Here is a 19303-nt window from a genome sequence, read left to right on the forward strand (position 1 = left end):
TTTTATTTGAACATATTTTAAAATGTAATTTATTCCTGTGATTTCAAAGCTGAATTTTTAGCATCATAACTTTTGTCACATGATCTTTCAGAAATGATTCTAATATTCTGATTTGTTGCTCAAAAAACATTATTATGTTGAAAGCTGAGTATATTTTTTTCAGGTTTCTTTGATGAATAGAAAGTTCAGAAGAACAGCATTTATCTGAAATAGGAATCTTTTGTAACATCATCAAAGAATCCTGAAAAAAAGTACTTAACTGATTTAAATATTGATAATTTTTTTTTTAAAATGTTTTTTTTTTTTTGTTTTTTTTTTTTTTTACAGCAAATCAGCATTTTAGAATGATTTCTGAAAGGACTGTGTGACACAGAAGACTGGAGTGATGATGCTGGAAATTTAGCTTTGATCACAGGAATAAATGACATTTTTAAATAATATTTAAATAGAAAGAATTTTTTTTCACAATATTACTGCTTTTGCTGTATTTTGGATCAAATAAATGCAGGCTTGATGAGCAGAAGAGAATTCTTTAAAAAACATTACAAATCTTACTGTTCAAAAACTTTTTACTGGTAGTGTATATTAACACCCTAGTAACCACATGTAAATGATATTGCTTTCCGCCTTTTTTGTTGTGCCTAATATCCAACAACTGTGTCAAGTTCTACAGAATTCTGCAGTGTCCCGTAGTCGCAGATGCAATGATAGATAATGATCAGTCCTCAGGGGTGTCCTGTCTGCCAAAGACAGCTATGTAATTGCGAGAATTCAGAAATGAAAAAAAGCACAATGGAAGGGCCACCTTTTTCTCTCTGTTATTGTGTGTGTGTGTGTGTTTCAGCCCAATGAGTTGCTATGTGTGTGGGTTTGTCTGAGAATAAGTTTCTGTATAACTACAGTTAAGGAAGATGTGTCAAGTGAGCACTAACAAGACACAAAATAAGACAAGTTTTTTTAACACTTGTTAAATGTGCTTTGTTTCATGCGAAATGTATTTTTCGCTGCTGTGAAGTGACATCGCTGTTAGAGTTTCTTCATGCAAAGTTTACAGACCCAACTAATCGATAATACAAATTGGTGCAGCCCTACTGATGAGGATGTCATCCTGATTCTATTAATCAGAACTCCACACTTTATCCAACCTTTAGTATCTCCTCCTATCCTCTGAGACCCAAAGACTGTTATGTGCTTGCAAGAAGGAGGCCTGACTTTTGACTTGTCTTTAATTGACTGCCTGCTCTTTGACCTTAAGAGGGATGATGGTATGCCCTCTGAGTGTTTTACTGCTTTTGAAACACTGATTCTCATGCTCGTGCCTTCAAAATGCATTTCCTCTCACACTCACACTTGACCTTTATTTCCTGTGTGCCCACTCTGACAGGCCTGTCATGGGTGCCATCAATCACTGAGACAGCTGGGCGAATGAAGTGAATATAACAAATTACAGTTTTATTTTAGTATGGTTTTACTGTTGCTTTACTCTTGCTCCTCATTCTACATTCTTTTCTACTGTAACATTGCTTATCGGTGACACTAACACTGCTAATCGGTGAAAATCTGCAGAATATTTCAGTGTGAATGTAGATGAATGTAGAGAATTTTTTTTTATTATTTTCCCCCATTTACACTGCCCTTCAAAAGTTTGAGATCAGTAAGATTTTTACTACCAAACTTTTGAACAGCAGTTTATTTTTCGGTTTTGCGTTCATTTACAAAGATTTTGAAGCTAAAAACATCACAGGCAGTCCACATGTGTTCACTACATTAGGAAATGCGTCTATTTGAAGGCGTCCCCTTCAGTGGCCTCCGCTCGTTTCAACTCTTTCGGAAGGTTTGGGATCGTATCTTCAGAGAGAATGTGGCGGCTCTCACCGCTGACTGGAGAACATGACGTCTTTGTTTATCTGAGGAGAGTCCTAGTAGATGAGCTGCCGTGGAGAGGATAAAAGAATCACTGTCCAAATAGCCGCAGGACTTGGAGTGTTTACTCTGATATTGGACCCTTTCCTTCCCTGTTTACGTGCTACAGACAACAGTTGCCTCAAGTTTATTCAGGTGCTATTACAGAGGACACTCTTCTGGGTGTGCTTGTGTCTTTCTTTGTGTACAGTACAGACAATATTTAGCCAAACAAGAAATATTCATAAAGAAATATGTTCTTTCCAGGAATTCCTAGTACATTCAAATGAGAAATAGGAGTTCTTGAGTATATCCAAGGACCTCAAAGAAAGACGTTAGGACAGTGTTTACTGATTTAAAAGCAAAAAAAAATGGCTATGTATCTATTAAAAATGAGAGTGAACAGGCGTTCCCCTTTTTGCACCCCTTTGTTAAAGAGTCAGCAGTTGTGCTGTTCCTATGCTAACAATGCAGTGAGGTCAGAGGAATGTTTAGTTTGCTATTACGGTAAGAGGCACTGCAGGGAACAAGCTGTACAAGTATCATTGAAAAGCACTCTTTCCCTGCCTGACTGAATGGAGGACTGTTTTCTACTAATCAAAATGCTGTGTACCATCAATGTCCTTCTGTTCCATGGAGCTTTTGAATCATAAACTATTGATTTTAATGACTTTAATGAAGTGACTGCGAAAACAATGTACATTCAAGTGCAACATACATTGTGTGTCTGCCATTGCCTTCTGAACTGACCTTGGTGGCCTAGTGCAGTATTTTGTATTGGGTCTGTGTCTTCGATTTTTTATTAAAATGTTACAGTTTTCAAGACAAGGAATTAGACATTTTATTCAAAATGTCATTCCCACCACATAATGTGTTGGTAATGTTTGACTTTCAGAATAAAATGTTTGTGTGATGTTTGTAATGGACAAATTAAATACGCTTAAAGTGCAAATTAAATGAATAGAGTGTTTTCAAACACTTTAAGTCCACTGGGCCAAAAGTTGCCCCAATATGTGGTTAATGAAACTCCCATTAGTGATGTTTATTGTGAATCAATGCTTCCAACCCAATCCTCAGGAGGAAATGTAACTTTTTATGGTTTGGTGATTTTGGTAGAAAACTCATACGATTTGATTCATACAAAAAAATGCCATGAGAGTGTGTTAGATGCATATTGGCTGTTACTCTTGCTTTTGTGTGTTGGGCTAAGCTGCTCTCTATCTCTCTTGTCTCGTGCATGTTGATGTATGACTATGCATACATTCCTGTTTCTTTACGTGTGTGTCAGCAGTAAAGGTGGACTGTATGTTTCGGCAGGGCGGACATTAAAGCCGGTCATGCACACACATGTGCAGGTCTGTATGGAGCAGCTGTCGACCTGTTTGTTGAGAGTCTTCCTCTCCTTTCTTCTTTTCTTCTCCTTTCCTTTGGGAAATGGCCATGTCATCCTTTACTTCAAAGAACATTGATTTATACCTACCTTAATAGTACCGGTGAGAGGGAGAAACAAAATGAGAGAGGGACGAAGGAAAAACATGAGCTCTTCCCAAATCTTTGTGAGCTTTGCCGTCTCTCTAGACTAGTAACGACGGTCATGAATTGTGCTCTGACCCCTGAGTTGCCTCTTCTCCTTACTCTCCTCCTGCCTGAGAAATGAAAGATGTGTCCCCATCGATACGCACTTGAGCATCTGAAACCCTGTTCAATGCCACAATTGTCCCTGAACTTTTTTACTGTTTGCCCACACATTGATTTACAGCCCTTTTATACACACACAAAAATACACCTGGTAACATATTTGGAGATAGAACAAAGGGATACTTAGTCTGAAGGATTTAGTTTAGTCCTCTGCTGTTGTCTCCACCATGAGCCCAATACCTTGCTTTTTTAAAAACCTAGATATTTTTTTTTTTTTTTTATGTGACTGTATGTAGTGCCGTTATACTAACTCAGAGATTCTTAATTTGACCTAAATGCATAGCAGTATAGCTTGCATGGTGGATAAGGCAATTCCATAATGCTTTGCAACATGTTCTAAAAAAAAAATCCGAGATGGTGGAAGAAGTCGAGTAAAATATTAATATATACTTTTTGTTTTATTCAATATTGAAATATATAATAGAAAAATATGGAAGTCGGTTTCTCCACTGAATAAAAAATAAAAAAGGTAATCACAACTTATCTCTGCCTTTTTTCTCGCAATGGGGAGTTTATATCTCACAATTCTGACTTTTTCTCAGAATTGTGATATATAAACTAGAGCTGTGCAAATAATCGAATGTGATTATTATGTGCATCTCATCAGTAAAGCCGGTTCAGTGATTAGTAGTAAATCTCCATCACTTGCTTTCAGATGGAGCAGCATTTACTACACAGAGCTGTAATTCACTGACAAGCTACGCAATATCGCGTTCATAATCGCAGGCGATTCATCGGCGATCATCACAGAACCGAATCACAGAACCGGCTATACTGACAAGATGCGCATGATTCTGAGAAAAGAAGTCAAAATTGTCAGATATAAACTTGAAATTGTGAGAAAAAGTCAGCGTTGTGAGATGTAAACTCACAATTCTGACTTTATTTCTCACATTTGCAGGTTCATATATCCGGAATTCCGGACTTTATAACTTGGAATTGTGTATTTATATATCAAAAATCTAAGAAAGTCAGGATTGTGAGAGATAAAAAAGTTTATATCTTGCAATTCTGACCCTGTAAGTCACAATTGTGATTTTTATATCTCTCAATTTTTTTTTATAGTTATATCTTCCAATAAAAAGTTGGAATTGCGAGATGTAAACTCATAATTTCAAGAAAAAAAAAATATAAATTTAAATTTTTTTATTCAGTGGCAGGTACGGGCTTCCATAAGAAACAGTTCCTTCCAGCGCTATCTCACGACCAATTCTTACGTATTTTATGAGGTGGCTAATTCGTATGACCTCACTCGTATGATTTGTCTAGACCCCAGTGACGGGTAGGTTTAGGGCGGGGTTAGGTGTAGGTCATTCGTTCGAATTCATACAAATTGTGCTAACTGTAAAATACGTATGATTTAGCAAAAATCATATGAATTTGTACGAGTGAGGTTGTACGAATTGGCCACCTTGTAAAATATGTACGAACTGCGGTGAGATCAGGCTGGTTCCTTCTGATTAAAGTGCATTATTTAATATATTATTTGTTACATGTGTTTGTAACCCGTTAGTAGAATGGGTATATTAAGGAAGACATCCAAAAATATTTAATTGAAAGTATTTGCTTATTAGCTAAGCCACATGCTAATATTAGAATCAAATCTAAACATTAGACCTTTTGAGTCAATTCATTGGTGGCCATTTTGGTAACAGCTAGCTAATTTCTAGACAAGGACAAAATCATCAAAACTATTTGCTAAATTCAAAACACAAAATAAACAAGCAATGTTTATGTGCTTTTACCAACAAGCTAATTGGCTCTTTCAACTGAAAGGCAGGACTTCCTCTGACCATTATATCTAGCATTGTGACTTCTCCTGTTCATTGTTTTATGGGTCTCTAGCATTGTCAAGTCTCTTGTGTGGTTCAAAAGATGTTTGCTATTAATGTGCCACATAAGTGACTATTAACAAAGTCGCCCGTGAAGTACATCTTAAATCTGTCACTTGCAGTTTTTTTACAGTCTCTAGATGGCTGCCAATGGGATCCAAAATTAACACTTAACTAGTGACAAACGTGAGTAAAAAGTAGCTTTGCAGAGCAAAAATTGAGTTACACTGTATTTGCCAGTTGGCTGGTAACTTTATTTTGGCAAAGTACAAAACTGTTGTCATACCTTGATCAGCCCACTATACTCTCCTAGTCATGGATGTTTTTCTTGCCCTCATGTTTTCAAAAAAGTTCTATAGCTGAGAATTTAGTAGTTGTTTAAAACCAACCACTTAATGTTAAAAGAGCTTCTTTTGCCATTTGATACATGCAGGTTTAACATCACACTGATGTTAAAGTTTATCACTTCTACTAACAGCATGCAGAATTACCTCCCACTACCTTTCTTGTCTTTCATCCATCCATCTCTCCACCTCTCCTCAGCTACATGTTGCTCCTCTGTGGCATTCTGCGAAGCCATATTTCATTCACACACAGATGAACTGAACTCCCTCTATTCCCTGTGAAAGAGTGCATTGGCTTCCTGTATTTGTGGCTTCTGGCTGGATTGGGAGTGAGTTACAGTAGGATAAGCAGCACAGGTCGAGTTTATTACAGATAAAAAAACACAAGCAGGGAGAATATTGTGTTCATTAAAAGTGCTTGGTGTAGCTTCACAGAGCCTGGGAATTTCATAGAGCAGGAAAGAGGCAGAAGGTTTGGAGGATTGGACTTAATCCCTTATTCAGTATGGAAACAAAGATTTGTTTCCTTATGGTTTATGTAGATTGAGTTTTCACATGATCAGGTTTCAGGTTGTGAGAAAACTCAGCATGAACATTGTTTTTTTTTTAAGGTGTGTCTGAAAATGCAAATGATATATTTAATGTCAACATGAATTCAATTTGATGCATTTGAAGCGAAAAACACAATATTCAATGAGAATAAATGTAGGGTGGGACTCGAGTTTATCTTTTGCAAATTGATTGAATTGGAAAAATAGCTGACTCTTTCAGAGGTAGGTTATTACATAGTTGTTACATAGAAATAGCATGATTATTAATACAAGATAACTGAAAATAAAAACATTTTTAAAAAAAATACACATAAAAATATATAAAAAGACCAAAAAAAAACATATAAAAAAAACACATAGTTAATAATTTTCTTCACTACTATTACAACAAAGAACAATGAGAATCAAAAACACTGGGTTTTGGGTATGGTAAGTAAGAGGGTTTGTTTGCTTCTCTTTGGAAATGCTGTATCTGATTTAATTTTGTTGGCATTGAGGTATTGACATCACTTCCTGTGCCCTACTCCAGGCCCTTGGCCTGTTAGCAAAAGTGTCTAGGAATCAAGTATTATTCTTGGAAATGTTTCTAGCTTCAGTGTAAGTGGGCTCTTTAGAAGTAATTTGAGTACCCTCTATGCCAGAAATGTTCTTGTTTTGAATTTCTACGAGAGCATTTCCTGCCTTTCCATGTGACTTTATAACTCTTCACCATGTTTCACTCACTCTTTAAATTCAATAAAGTCTCTGATAAACTGCTTCTGCTGTTCTTTCTGAATCAATTACCACGCTCAAACGCTGCTTTGAGCATCTGCGGTTTGAGATAACCCTCTGTTATTTTACCCTGAAGATTTAATCTGCGTGAAAGCAGAAATAATTCTCAGAAGAGCCGTGGACATAAAAGCAAACTGTGGCGTATTAGAAGTGAAGTGAGAGGGAAGTGCCAGAATCCCTCTCCACTTTCTGCTGTCTGTTAAAGCAATACTTCAAAAGTCCTCATTTACTCTCCCTCACATCATTCCGTACCTGTGTGAGATTCTTTATTCTGTGGAAAAGCAAAAGACGAAACTCTGAAGACTGTGCTGGTTGCTGATTTCCACCAAATTACAGTGAATGGGCACTGAGCCTTTCCAGCTTCAAAAATTATAAAAAAAGGTTACTTTTACTGAAAATTCTTGATGTGTCCATGATTTATATATATTTGTGCTCATTTACTCACCTTCATGTTGTTTCAAACCTTCAGTGAGTCCACTGTTGTTTACATCCTAACATTCTTCAATATATCATTCTTCAAACCATTTTTGGTGAACTGTCCCTTTAAATGGTGGTTTAATCCTCACACAAAGCTATCATGTGACTTTAGAAGACTTCTACAAGTCTATTTGTACAGGGCTCTAGACTCATTCTTTCCACTAGTCGCTCTTTTGCGACTAACTTTCTAAGTTGGTCGCACAAGCACATAATTTGATTGCATTTTTTTTTTTTTTTTGCTATAACATGGGATTAATCAACGCATGCTGATGAACTTTTATTATCATAATTTATAGTTATATGGTAACGAGCGTGGGTAACATTCTTTTTTATCAGTAGTTTTTTTTGTAATTTGAATTTTGTGAATGAGAGTTCTTATTTTGCTATGTTTTAAGCTGGGCTTCGGATGCTTTTGCTTTTGAATTTGGGATATTGTTGTCACATTTTACAAGAAAAGATAATTGTTTTGTTTATAGCTATACACCTTTCACTTTTTAAGAAGAAAACAAAAGATTCATTGTTATTCTTAATTAAAAAGCACAACAATAAAATAGTAGGCTACAATGACAAACTAGCTTATATAACATTTATTAACAAAAACGAAGATGAGGCATGACATACACCACATGCTGTATTATATAGCCTACTGACTAATAAATTACAGAACGTTTAGCAGACACTGAGGAATCAAATATATATATATATATATATATATAGATATATATATATATATATATATATATATATATATATATATATATATATATATATAAAACTTAAAGAAAGCCTTCATGGTGTAATGCGAGGTAAAACAGCAAAGATAACAAGTTTTTCAAAATGAAAAGAAAAGTAAAACTAAACTGGCTGTCGGTGACAGGACTTGCATGTTACAACAAAACAAAAACAACAACCTCACCTTCTCTAATAAAAGAAACCTTCACTTACTTTAGCTTAAAACCCAATCCTCCGTCTGCCATCATTTCCTCAATATTCACAACATATTTACCATGTGCGGCACGCACCTTCGCACTGGTGCTGAGGAGTCAAAAACAAACCATCCACAACACAAGAAGATCATCAAAAAAATACTACTCCTACAACAATCCGCCGCTATTAAATAACGTGCTGTATGGAGCCGAGCAGACGCTTTGGAGCAGCGCAATCCATGCACTCGCACAAATGTGACCACATCAATTTTTAACTCTCACATTCTCAAAAAATTTGTTGCAAATGCGACCATTTTGAACGGAATCTAGAGCCCTGTTTTATGACACGTTAATGGTGCTTTTACTCCTTTGTATAGCCTGAAATCTTCAGTTCCCATTCACTGTAATTATATAGAAAAGAGTGACCAGTGCAATCTTCAAAACTTCTACTTTTGTATCCTACCCAAGAAAGTAAGTTTGAATCAACAGGGGTATTCATTTTGCTGTGAACTATGCCTTTAAAGCTCTCCTGAGCAACAGAAATGTTTTTGAGCCACATCAGGTGCAAGGGGTTCTTCGTTTCACATCTCTCACTTTCTCCCACTCAGTGAACGCTCTGAATAGTTTCTGTGTTGTTCAGTATGGAAGCTCACACACGTGCTCCCATGTAAAGCACTGGAAAGTCATGCGTCGATGCTTCTCACTGCATGAGCTCAACGGGGTAACACACACGTGCATGTGCTCTCTCACACTCTTACTTTTGTACACACACACTACTGTGCTCTCTGTTTTCTGCTGTATCGTCTCATTTGGTCAGAACAGTGTGGGAGGTCGGTTTTGCCCACAACCTGCCATTCAGGTCATTAAATTGGCAACTGTGACTGCGGACACTGTTTGTATTTCCCCACCTGAGAATTTGTGACAGGATGTGTATGTGGTTTCTATGTACAGAGGTGCAAATGCAGTATTTTTGCAAGTAAGCAAGATGATGATTGTGGAGATAGAAGTGAATTTACTGTAAATGGCTGGGAGCTGTGTGTATGTTGTCAGAAATGTGTGATGTAGACCCAGTTACAGATGTGGTGTGGGTTTGTCACTCAATGAAACAGGTGCATGTGGGTGTCAGAAACACATTTTTTTTTTGCAGGGCAACACAGGCTGTGGCAGATTGTCATGATCGTTTTTTTTCCGACACAGTATGTGTTTACATTACACAGTTGCTCTGGAGCTATAAAAGGTATCTGTGAGAAATACATATTGTTTATGGTGTTCACGTTTGGCTTAGTTTGGGTAATTGATAAATAGGTGTGCATTATAAAGAAAAGTTTAATTACTAAAAAGGTAATGTGGTATAATTATTAAGTAAAATGTAGTAACATATTTACTAGTGATGCACAAAACATTTTTTCCCCCCTAAAACTGAAATAAAAAATTTCACTTAGTCAAAAACCAACAACAAAAATAAGGTTTACTTAATATTCAAGTAATTCATCAAATATAGTTAATAATCAACACTCCATTATATCAGTATATGAAATTAGTATGTAAAAAAATTTAATTGCGCATAATGTAGTTTATTTAAATTATATATATTTATATACCATTTTTAATTGGTTGTTGAAATATAAACATTTAAATGGTGGCTATAATAAAAACATATTTTAATGACAGAACTTAAAATATTTTATCTTTTAGAAATTGTTTGGCTATTTTTTTAAATCATTATCCAGTAATTATGCACAACAGGCAAATTCATGGCCATTCATTGGTCAGAAAAAAATGGAAACCCTGGTGTGAGAGGAACAGTCATGTATGATAAAAATCACGTCTTTTTACATAAATTTACCAATCTTTCTCAGGGACAACTAGTCCAAATATGCTATAACTTGCTTTCACATTACCATTTTTCCACCCTGTCTCCATCCAAAATTTGAAATACTTTGCACTGACTTGAACACAGAGTAGGTGTTGTTGATGTGTAAATGTGGGCAGTCATATGTTAATGCATTCATCTGTTCAGAATGACCTGTTTTTACATTTTATTTTCACTAAATCGTCTTTTTGCACTGGATAGGGGGTTTTGAGCTCTCAAAGTTTCTGAATATTTTCACAGTAGTGAACTTAGATTTCTCAAGATCAAGGATAATTCAATTTTTAATATGACACTTCAAATTCAATTTTACTTATTTAGTACTTTTTGGACACAGACATTGTCACCACACCTAAAACCTCCTATAGAGGCGAAACAAGGCAACGAAACCTCCATGAGGGTGAAGAAGAAACCCTTTGAGGATCAATGTGTACAGCTGGTAGAATACAACATCAGAAACCAGATCAGAGGTGTATCTGAAGTGTTGGGTTTTGAAGCTGAGCTCTTCAAGGTGTGAGAGAGCTAGGCTGTTTTTCGAGCCTACAGGTCTGCTGAGCTGAACAACAGTGTCTCTTATTCCTGTATTTCTGTGGGCGTCCAGCCTGGAGTTAGCAGACAGCCACAGACCCTAACAGCTGCTGGATAGGGCCAGTTTGTCCTCTGCTAACTAAAAGAGGGAACACAGAGACAAAGGAAAAGAACATGTGGAGATAGGGCTGTGCAATATGGCGATATATATCGGATGGACAAAATAAAAAGTCTGTTGTTTCATATTATGACATATTAAAACGACAAAACATCTGTAGCATGGGAATGTGTTTTTTAAGCACTGCAGTTTTAAAACAGCCGATTTTAAGCTGTTGAAACACAAACAACAGAGCTATGTGCGAGTGCTGTCTCTGTTTGTGTGATAGGAACACGCATCTTTTGCCGCTTTATTGGCTTTGAACGATTACAGTAGCTGATTTAGGTCTTAAGAGAGAGTAAACAGCTGAAAAAGAAAACACATATGTAACAGTTTATTGGATCCGGACTTCATCTCAATCATAATAAATACATATACATAACACCATATTGGATCCGGATTTTGGTCTTAAAGGGGAAGCTGTCCAATATTCGTCCTGTCTGCCATTCATATTAATCAAACAACAGTGAGAGAAAATCTCTCTGAGATGGACTACTTGTAGGAAAATCAATAGGACTTAGGATATTAGGACTTAGGACTTAGGATATAAGATTTTGGTCATATCGCCTACACCTATGTGGAGATATGTAGAACAGTGATTTGCAACAAGTAAAACAAAAATTGATCAGAGACCGTATAAGGAGGATTAGATGGACTACTCATAGGAAAATCAATAGGACATATATATATATATATATATATATATATATATATATATATATATATATATATATATATATAATATATATATATATATATATATAAAAGCGTATACTAAATGTCTTAATGTAAATGTATATGTAAACATTCCCTTTACTACATTGTATAGCATATTGTCATACTTTTTACTCCACTCAAAAAAAAAAAAAAAAAAAAAAAAAAACAATTAAATAAAAAAATAATAAAACAGTTTTTATTTACACCTTATTATTTACACCTGTTCAGAGATAGAGTAGGGATTGGATGTGCTATTGATGAATTTTTTTTTTTTTTACTGAAGCCAGTTTGCAAATTGCTCTGAACAATTGATGATAATTGATGATTATATAACACTAGTATGTTTGCATAGTGTGTCAAAATGGACTAAAAATACTTGTGCAAACTGTTCACCCATGGGTTCTCCCAACGCAGACAATTAAGTTTTCTAGTTTAACGGCGTTAAAAATATTTAATGAAGTTAACTCGGGGTTGAGGGTTGGCCTCCCCATTCATCAATTCATCATTGCTGAATAAAAGTATTAATTTATTTCATTATATATTTATTATTTATATATTTATTATTATTATTATTGTAAAAGGGAACTGAATCACAGAGAAAATCCAGCATTATAACAAATTGTAGCACTTCATAGTGCATCATAGACAAAAACTTGGGAAACACTGTCATTATTTATAAAAATAAATAAATAAATGAAAAAAGATAACCTTGAGATGGTGAAGATGGGTCAGGGCCACAGTTTTTTATTTTCAATTTCAACATTTACAGTACATACATACAGAGAATCAAAAATCCTCAACTCTTCAAGTTCAAGTTCAAGTCTGCTTTATTGTCAATTTCCACATGTACAGTACATACATACAGAGAATCGAAATTGCGTTACTCTCAGACTCCGGTGCATACAGATAACATTAACATTAAAGCCTAAAAAAATAACTAGATAAAATATAAAATGTAGATACAATTATACAATAAGGGAATTATAAAAAAAAAAAAAAAAAAAAAAAAAAAAAAAGACATATAATAAAAATAAGTTTAAAAATAAGTTAAATAAAGCAGCGCAAGGTAAATGACAGATATAGTGCAAATCAATGAAGTGAACAACAGTGCAGTTAAAAGATTTAGTGCAAAAAAATCACTTATTAAAAATATCTTAAGTCTGATTAAATTTACAAGTGACAAGTGACCAAGAGCAGTTATTTAACTGACTGATGAGGTAGTTCAATGCCAAATGAGGTAGTGAGCGGTGAGTGAGCAGACCAATGCTGCACAAGTGACTCGTGCATGTCATCATATAATTAGTGTGTGTGTGTGTGTGGGGGAGGGGGGGGGGGGGTGTTTCATAGTTCAGTGGTGCCTGGGGAAGAAGAGGGGAGGGGGGGCAGGTTCGGGAGGGAGTTCAGCTTCCTGACAGCCTGGTGGATGAAGCTGTCCTTCAGTCTGCTGGTCCTGGCCTGGAGACTCCGCAGTCTCCTCCCTGATGGTAGCAGGCTGAAGAAGCTGTGTGATGGGTGAGTGGGATCACCTGTGATGCAGAGGGCTTTGCGGGTGAGACGTGTTCCATAAATGTCCTGGAGGGAGGGTAGAGAGACACCAATGATCTTCTCAGCTGCTCTCACTATGCGTTGTAGAGTCTTTCGGCAGGACGCGTTGCAGGCGCCACACCACACAGTGATGCAGCTCGTCAGGATGCTCTCGATGGTGCCTCTGTAGAATGTGTACATGATGGGGGGTGGGGCTCTGGCTCTCCTCAGTTTGCGGAGGAAGTAGAGACGCTGCTGTGATTTCTTGGCCAGTGCTGCAGTGTTGTCGGTCCAGGAGAGGTCCTCTGTGATGTGCACACCCAGGAACTTGGTCCTGCTCACTCTCTCGGGGCAGACACCATTGATGGTCAGAGGAACGTGCTGAGTGTGTGCTCTCCTGAAGTCTACAACAATCTCCTTCGTCTTCTCCACGTTCAGAGAGAGATTGTTGTCACTGCACCACCCGGCCAGGCGGCTCACCTCGCTCCTGTAGTTTGTCTCATCTCTGTTGCTAATGAGACCCACCACAGTCGTGTCATCCGCAAACTTAATGAAGAGGTTGGAGCTGTGTGACGGTGTGCAGTCATGGGTCAGCAGAGTGAAGAGGAGGGGGCTCAGCACACATCCTTGGGGGGCCCCAGTGTTCAGTGTGATGATGCTGGATGTGTTGCTGCCGACCCGTACTGCCTGAGATCTTCCAGTCAGAAAGTCCAACAGCCAGTTGCACAGCGAAGTGTTGAGCCCCAGCTGACTCAGCTTGTAGATGAGCTGTTGAGGGATGATTGTGTTGAATGCTGAACTGAAGTCTATGAACAGCATTCTGACGTATGAGTCTTTTTTCTCCAGATGGGTGAGTGCTGAGTGGACGGCAGTGGAGATGGCATCATCGGTCGACCGGTTGGACCGATATGCAAACTGGAATGGGTCCAGGGAGGGGGGGAGGGCAGACTTGATGTGGTGCATGACTAGCCGTTCAAAGCACTTCATGAGGATGGGGGTAAGTGCAACAGGACGGTAGTCATTGAAGCAGGATGGAGATGGCTTCTTCGGACTGGGATGATAGTGGTAGTTTTAAAGCATGTGGGAATAACAGCCTGACTCAGTGAGATGTTAAAAATGTCTGTGAAGACATCAGTGAGTTCTGCTGCACAGTCTTTCAGTACACGCCCAGGGATGTTGTCAGGACCCGGAGCTTTGCGGGCATTGATCCTGCTGAAGGATCTCCTCACACTGTCTGGGGTCAGAGTCATCACCTGGTCGCCGGGAGGAGGTGGAGTCTTCTGTGCAGTGGTGCTGTTTTGTTGCTCAAAGCGAGCGAAGAAGGTGTTCAGCTCGTTCAGCAGAGAGATGTTGTTGTCACAGGTCCTTCCAGATAAGGACAGACCATTGGTCCGGGAAAAAATAAAAAAATGCATTCATTTGAAATTCATCTTAAGAATGTGTTTTTTTAATAACTTTTATTTGTCTTGCATTGGACTAAACGCTTCTTTTTGTCTCCCAAAGCTCAGCAGGAAACCATGGATGACACATATTACACTCACCAGTTTTTTTCTTTAATAAATTTATGTTTTATGGTCTTTAAAAAATTGAGTGTCTTTCCAGATAATTTGAAAGAATAATCCTACCTCATCAATTCAGAATAAAACTCTCCCCCATAAGAGTAGTTTTTAAATAAATAACCATATTAAAATATACTTTATTGAAAATGGATGTATTGAAAGCATTCAGGTTCATTTTTTCCTCGTGGGATTTTGTCGCATGGTTTCAAAACATCCTTCTCCTTAGTATGGGAACGCACTTTTGTTTATGGCCCCTGATTTCAGTTCCATTTTTGTTGGAAAATCACACAACAAATGCTCTGCTTCCCTCTATTATTCTCCAAATCACCCATATTTTCTTCCCTGAAACACTTTGTCTTCTGGGCCGTTTTCCCCAAGCAGTTAAATAAAGAAACAACATGGCTGCCCAATAAGAGCTGTAATCTTTTGGCTGTCTTCCAGACTTTGGCTGGCTGGTGCTTGTTATTCCTCTGTTCACTCTGTGAAGGAAAAAGTGAGTTTGAGTGATCTCAGAGATTGGTGAGGGACGGAGGCGTGATGCTGTTGGTTAGACAGGCAACAAACTCTGTTCCGCTGGGAGGAAGAGGAGGTAGTGGAGGAGGATGGAGTACTGAAGTCATACATGTGACTGTTAACCTCTTTATCTGTGATTTTAAAACCTTTCATTCTTGATCTGCGTGTTCTCCCAATATGGCTGTTCCTATTAGAGCACATCAAAGTGCAGTTTCCTTGCGCAACGTGTTGATGTCAATGGTTATGTGAGCCTGAAAGAGCCAACAAACACGATTTGGGATCAGAGGCTGTATCTATTTAATCAAAAATACAGAAAAAAAGTAATTTTGTGAAATATTATTGCATTTTAAAATACATTTTTCCTACTTTAAAATACTTTAAAATATAATTTATTCTTGTGAAGCAAAGCTGAATTTTCAGCATCATTACTCCATTCTTCAGTGTCACATGATCCTTCAGAAATCACTCTAATATCCTGATTTATTATCAATGTTGGAAACCCTTGTGCTGCTTAACATTTTTTGTATATATATATATATATTTTTCGCATGAATGCTGTTCCTTTTACATTTTTTAATTTATCAGCGAATCAAAGAAAAAAGTATCACGAGTTCCAAAAAAATTTAAGCAGGACAACAGTTTAACAAATCAGCATATGTGATCCTGGACCACAAAACCATTCATAAGGGTCAATTTTTCAGAACTGAGATTTATACATCATCTGAAAGCCGAATAAATAAGCTTTTAAGCTGTTAGGATAGGACAATATTTGTAAAACAAACATAAAATCATAAAAAAAAATCAAAAAAATCCAAAAAAGTTGTCCAAAATAAATTCTAAGCAATGCATTTTACTAATTAAAAATTAAGTTTTGATATATTTACAGTTGGAAATATCTACATGGATCATGATCTTTACTTAATATCCTAATGATTTTTGGCATAAAAGAAAAATCAATAATTTTGTACAATAAACAAGTAATACTGTGCAATATAAAATCATTTAAAATAACTGTTTTCAGTTTTAATATGCCTTAAAATGAATTTTGTGATGGCAAAGCTGAATTTTCAGCAGCCATTACTCCAGTCTTCAATATCCCGTGGTCCTTCAGAAATCATTTGATATGCTGATTATGTGCTTAAGAAACTTTTATTTCTTATTATCAATGCTGAAAACAGTTGTACTGCTTAATATATTTTTTCCTTGATGAGCTGAAAGTTCAGAAGTGCATTTTATTGAAATAAAAATATTTGTAAAATACTTATCTTGCTGACCCCAAGGTTTTTAATGATATTGAAAGAAATAAAGAAAGAAAGAACAAATTTCAGAATACCTGGAATAGTGCACAAGTCCATTTTTGCATTTATTTATTTGTTTGTTTATGGTGCTTTTTGGTCATTTTGGAGCCCCATCCTTGTTTACTTTCATTATGTGGAAATGAGTGACAAGAATTTTCTTCAAAGGTGTACCTTTTGTGTTCTTTGCAAGAAATTGAGTCCAATTCAGAATGAGCAGCAGTCTTTACATAACAGTCTGTTTACCTGAATGCATACATGTGTCAGTGTCTGAAGAGAGGAATCTCTCTCTCTCTCACACACACACACACATGCACTATAATAGTTTCCAAATGTTTCTCTGATCATTATCGCAGTGTGGTTGTGTGTTTGTCATGTTGGAGCTGAAATGTGAGTGGTGTGTGTCCCTGTGGACAGAGAGAGAAAGAGAGACCTGCAGGAGAACTTAACCTCAAGCTTTCTCACGGGAGATTACATCCTCAGGAAAAGAGTTTGTGCGTTTACATGTGTCATTCAGGGCGGTTGAGGAATGTGAGCATTAAACTGGCCATTTTTCAAAAAACCTTGTGTTTCGCAATCAAACAGACAACTTCAGGTTTTGTTGGCTATATATTCAGGGTCAGGGTTTGTGACCTTGATGACAGTTAGACACATTTATGGATATGATGACAAATCTCCAGTGGCCTTGTGGGAAGTGTCTTTTGGGTTATTTATGTGTTGGGGCAAGATTAGTTGTGTGCATTATTTATTTATTAATTACATGAAAATATGTAAGTAAATGCCCTTTGTGTTTTCATCCAAATCCTCTTTTGGGAGGCTGATAAATGTGCCGTGCAGGAGCCACATGTAGTATACTAATGTGTAGGCTAAATTTATATTTATAGTGAAAATTAATGCACAAAATCTAATTTAAAGTTGGGAAAACTGAATTTTATTTTATTTTTTTATTCAGAGGGAGCTGAGACATAAATATCATTATAAAAATTAAAAAATTAAAGTGACTTTTTTTTATAACAAGTTTATGTGACTATTATTTCGGTTCACTTAAATAACTTAAAGTTCTAATATTTTTAATGTTCTGCAAATGTTAATAAATGATAAATAAAATATAATTTAGACCTGAATTACTATTTATAAACAAATAAATTTAAAGAATAAACAAATAAATAAATTAAATAACATACTTAATATAAAACAATATAATACAATTCAAGTTTATCAATTTTACAGCATAGTTAATTTTTTTAATCAATTATCAGAATAGTTTTATGTGACACAGTTTCAATGAAATGCAATGAAAAGTTTCCCCTCTGTATCTTTTTTCTTTAAAACTCATTGGAGACACACTGGCTTTACTGCCTTGTCTGCTCATCTTCAGTGGCTGATGGGTAAATGCAATCATCTCATGGCCCTTTGGTTTCTTTTGGTAGGAGAGACACATGCATAGCTGTAGGGAACTCTTGTCTGCACGGTCAGCACCACACACACACACTCACCCTCATGGGTCCTTCATCTACTAGATTTGTTTCCTAATAACCCCTAACCCAAAAAAAAACATCCCTTCATTCATCCTCCCCTGTGATCTTGCTGCCATTTGGCATGTCTGTGTTTAAAGTTGACCTTCAGCTGGAAGGTGCACATCTTATTAAAGCACAACCTAAACATAAATGTCGATCTAAGGACCTGTGGTGAATTAGAACAGACAAGTCTTGTGACCATTCGAAACGGAACTGCACCTTGAACCTTTCGGCCATCATTTCAATGTATGTGCCAAGAGGGTCATGTTTAACATTCATCACCAATGGCTGAACTGTATCATTAGGTGCTGTTATCTTCACACAGTGCTTGTGTTTTTCTCCTCATTATCCCATGATCTCTTTGTGTGTTGTGTTTCAAGGTCATGGCTTGGAGTGTGTGCTTGTTCCGATTCTATGGTACAAAAAATATTACTTCTTGTTTCTGTGGTAACAGCCCTGCTGACCTCCTCGAATGTCAGCCAATTAGAAGAGTCTCTAACATAGGAGGGCACTATACCATGTGAAGCCTTTTTGCTTTCTGAAAGTGACTAAGAGGATAAATATTCCCATTTACGGAGAGAGAGAGAATATTATAGAGACAGTAGAGGCTATTAAAGAGGACAGATGGGTAGAAGGAGTCTTGGAAATGAGAATAAAGTATATTATAGTTTAAAGCTTACAGTATTCTCTGGTACATGGTGTACTTTTTGCTCATTATCAAGACAATCATATTTCTAGTAATCCAGAAATTCAATGATTATGTAACATAACTCTCTTATGCTCATTAAAGCTGCATTTATTTGATTAACAATACAATAAAAACAGTTATGTTGAGAAATCTTACAACTATGTATACAACTCAAAATGTGTTTAACATATTTAAAAAAGTATTTTATTTCTGTAATGTTTCACATGATCCAATAGGATTTAAATATGTTTAAACACACACACACACACACACACACCCACACACACACACACACACACACACACACACACACACACACACACACACGTATATATGTAACTAAAACACAATTTTCTCTGTAGTTCAATTAATATCTGTTTTGGGACTTTAGATGGTTTCATAATAGCTGACCCTTATCATTTATCAATGACAGA

The 19303-nt window shown here is 36.5% G+C and overlaps 1 protein-coding gene across 1 annotated transcript in view; it reads left to right on the top strand.

The window, feature by feature from the left end:
- LOC109092049 (transforming growth factor beta receptor type 3-like) overlaps positions 1–19303 on the top strand; it is a 106180-nt gene that overhangs the window by 21388 nt on the left and 65489 nt on the right. The window lies entirely within an intron of this gene.

This window comes from Cyprinus carpio, chromosome B6 (genome assembly GCF_018340385.1).
Source record: "Cyprinus carpio isolate SPL01 chromosome B6, ASM1834038v1, whole genome shotgun sequence".
Lineage (NCBI taxonomy): Eukaryota > Metazoa > Chordata > Actinopteri > Cypriniformes > Cyprinidae > Cyprinus > Cyprinus carpio.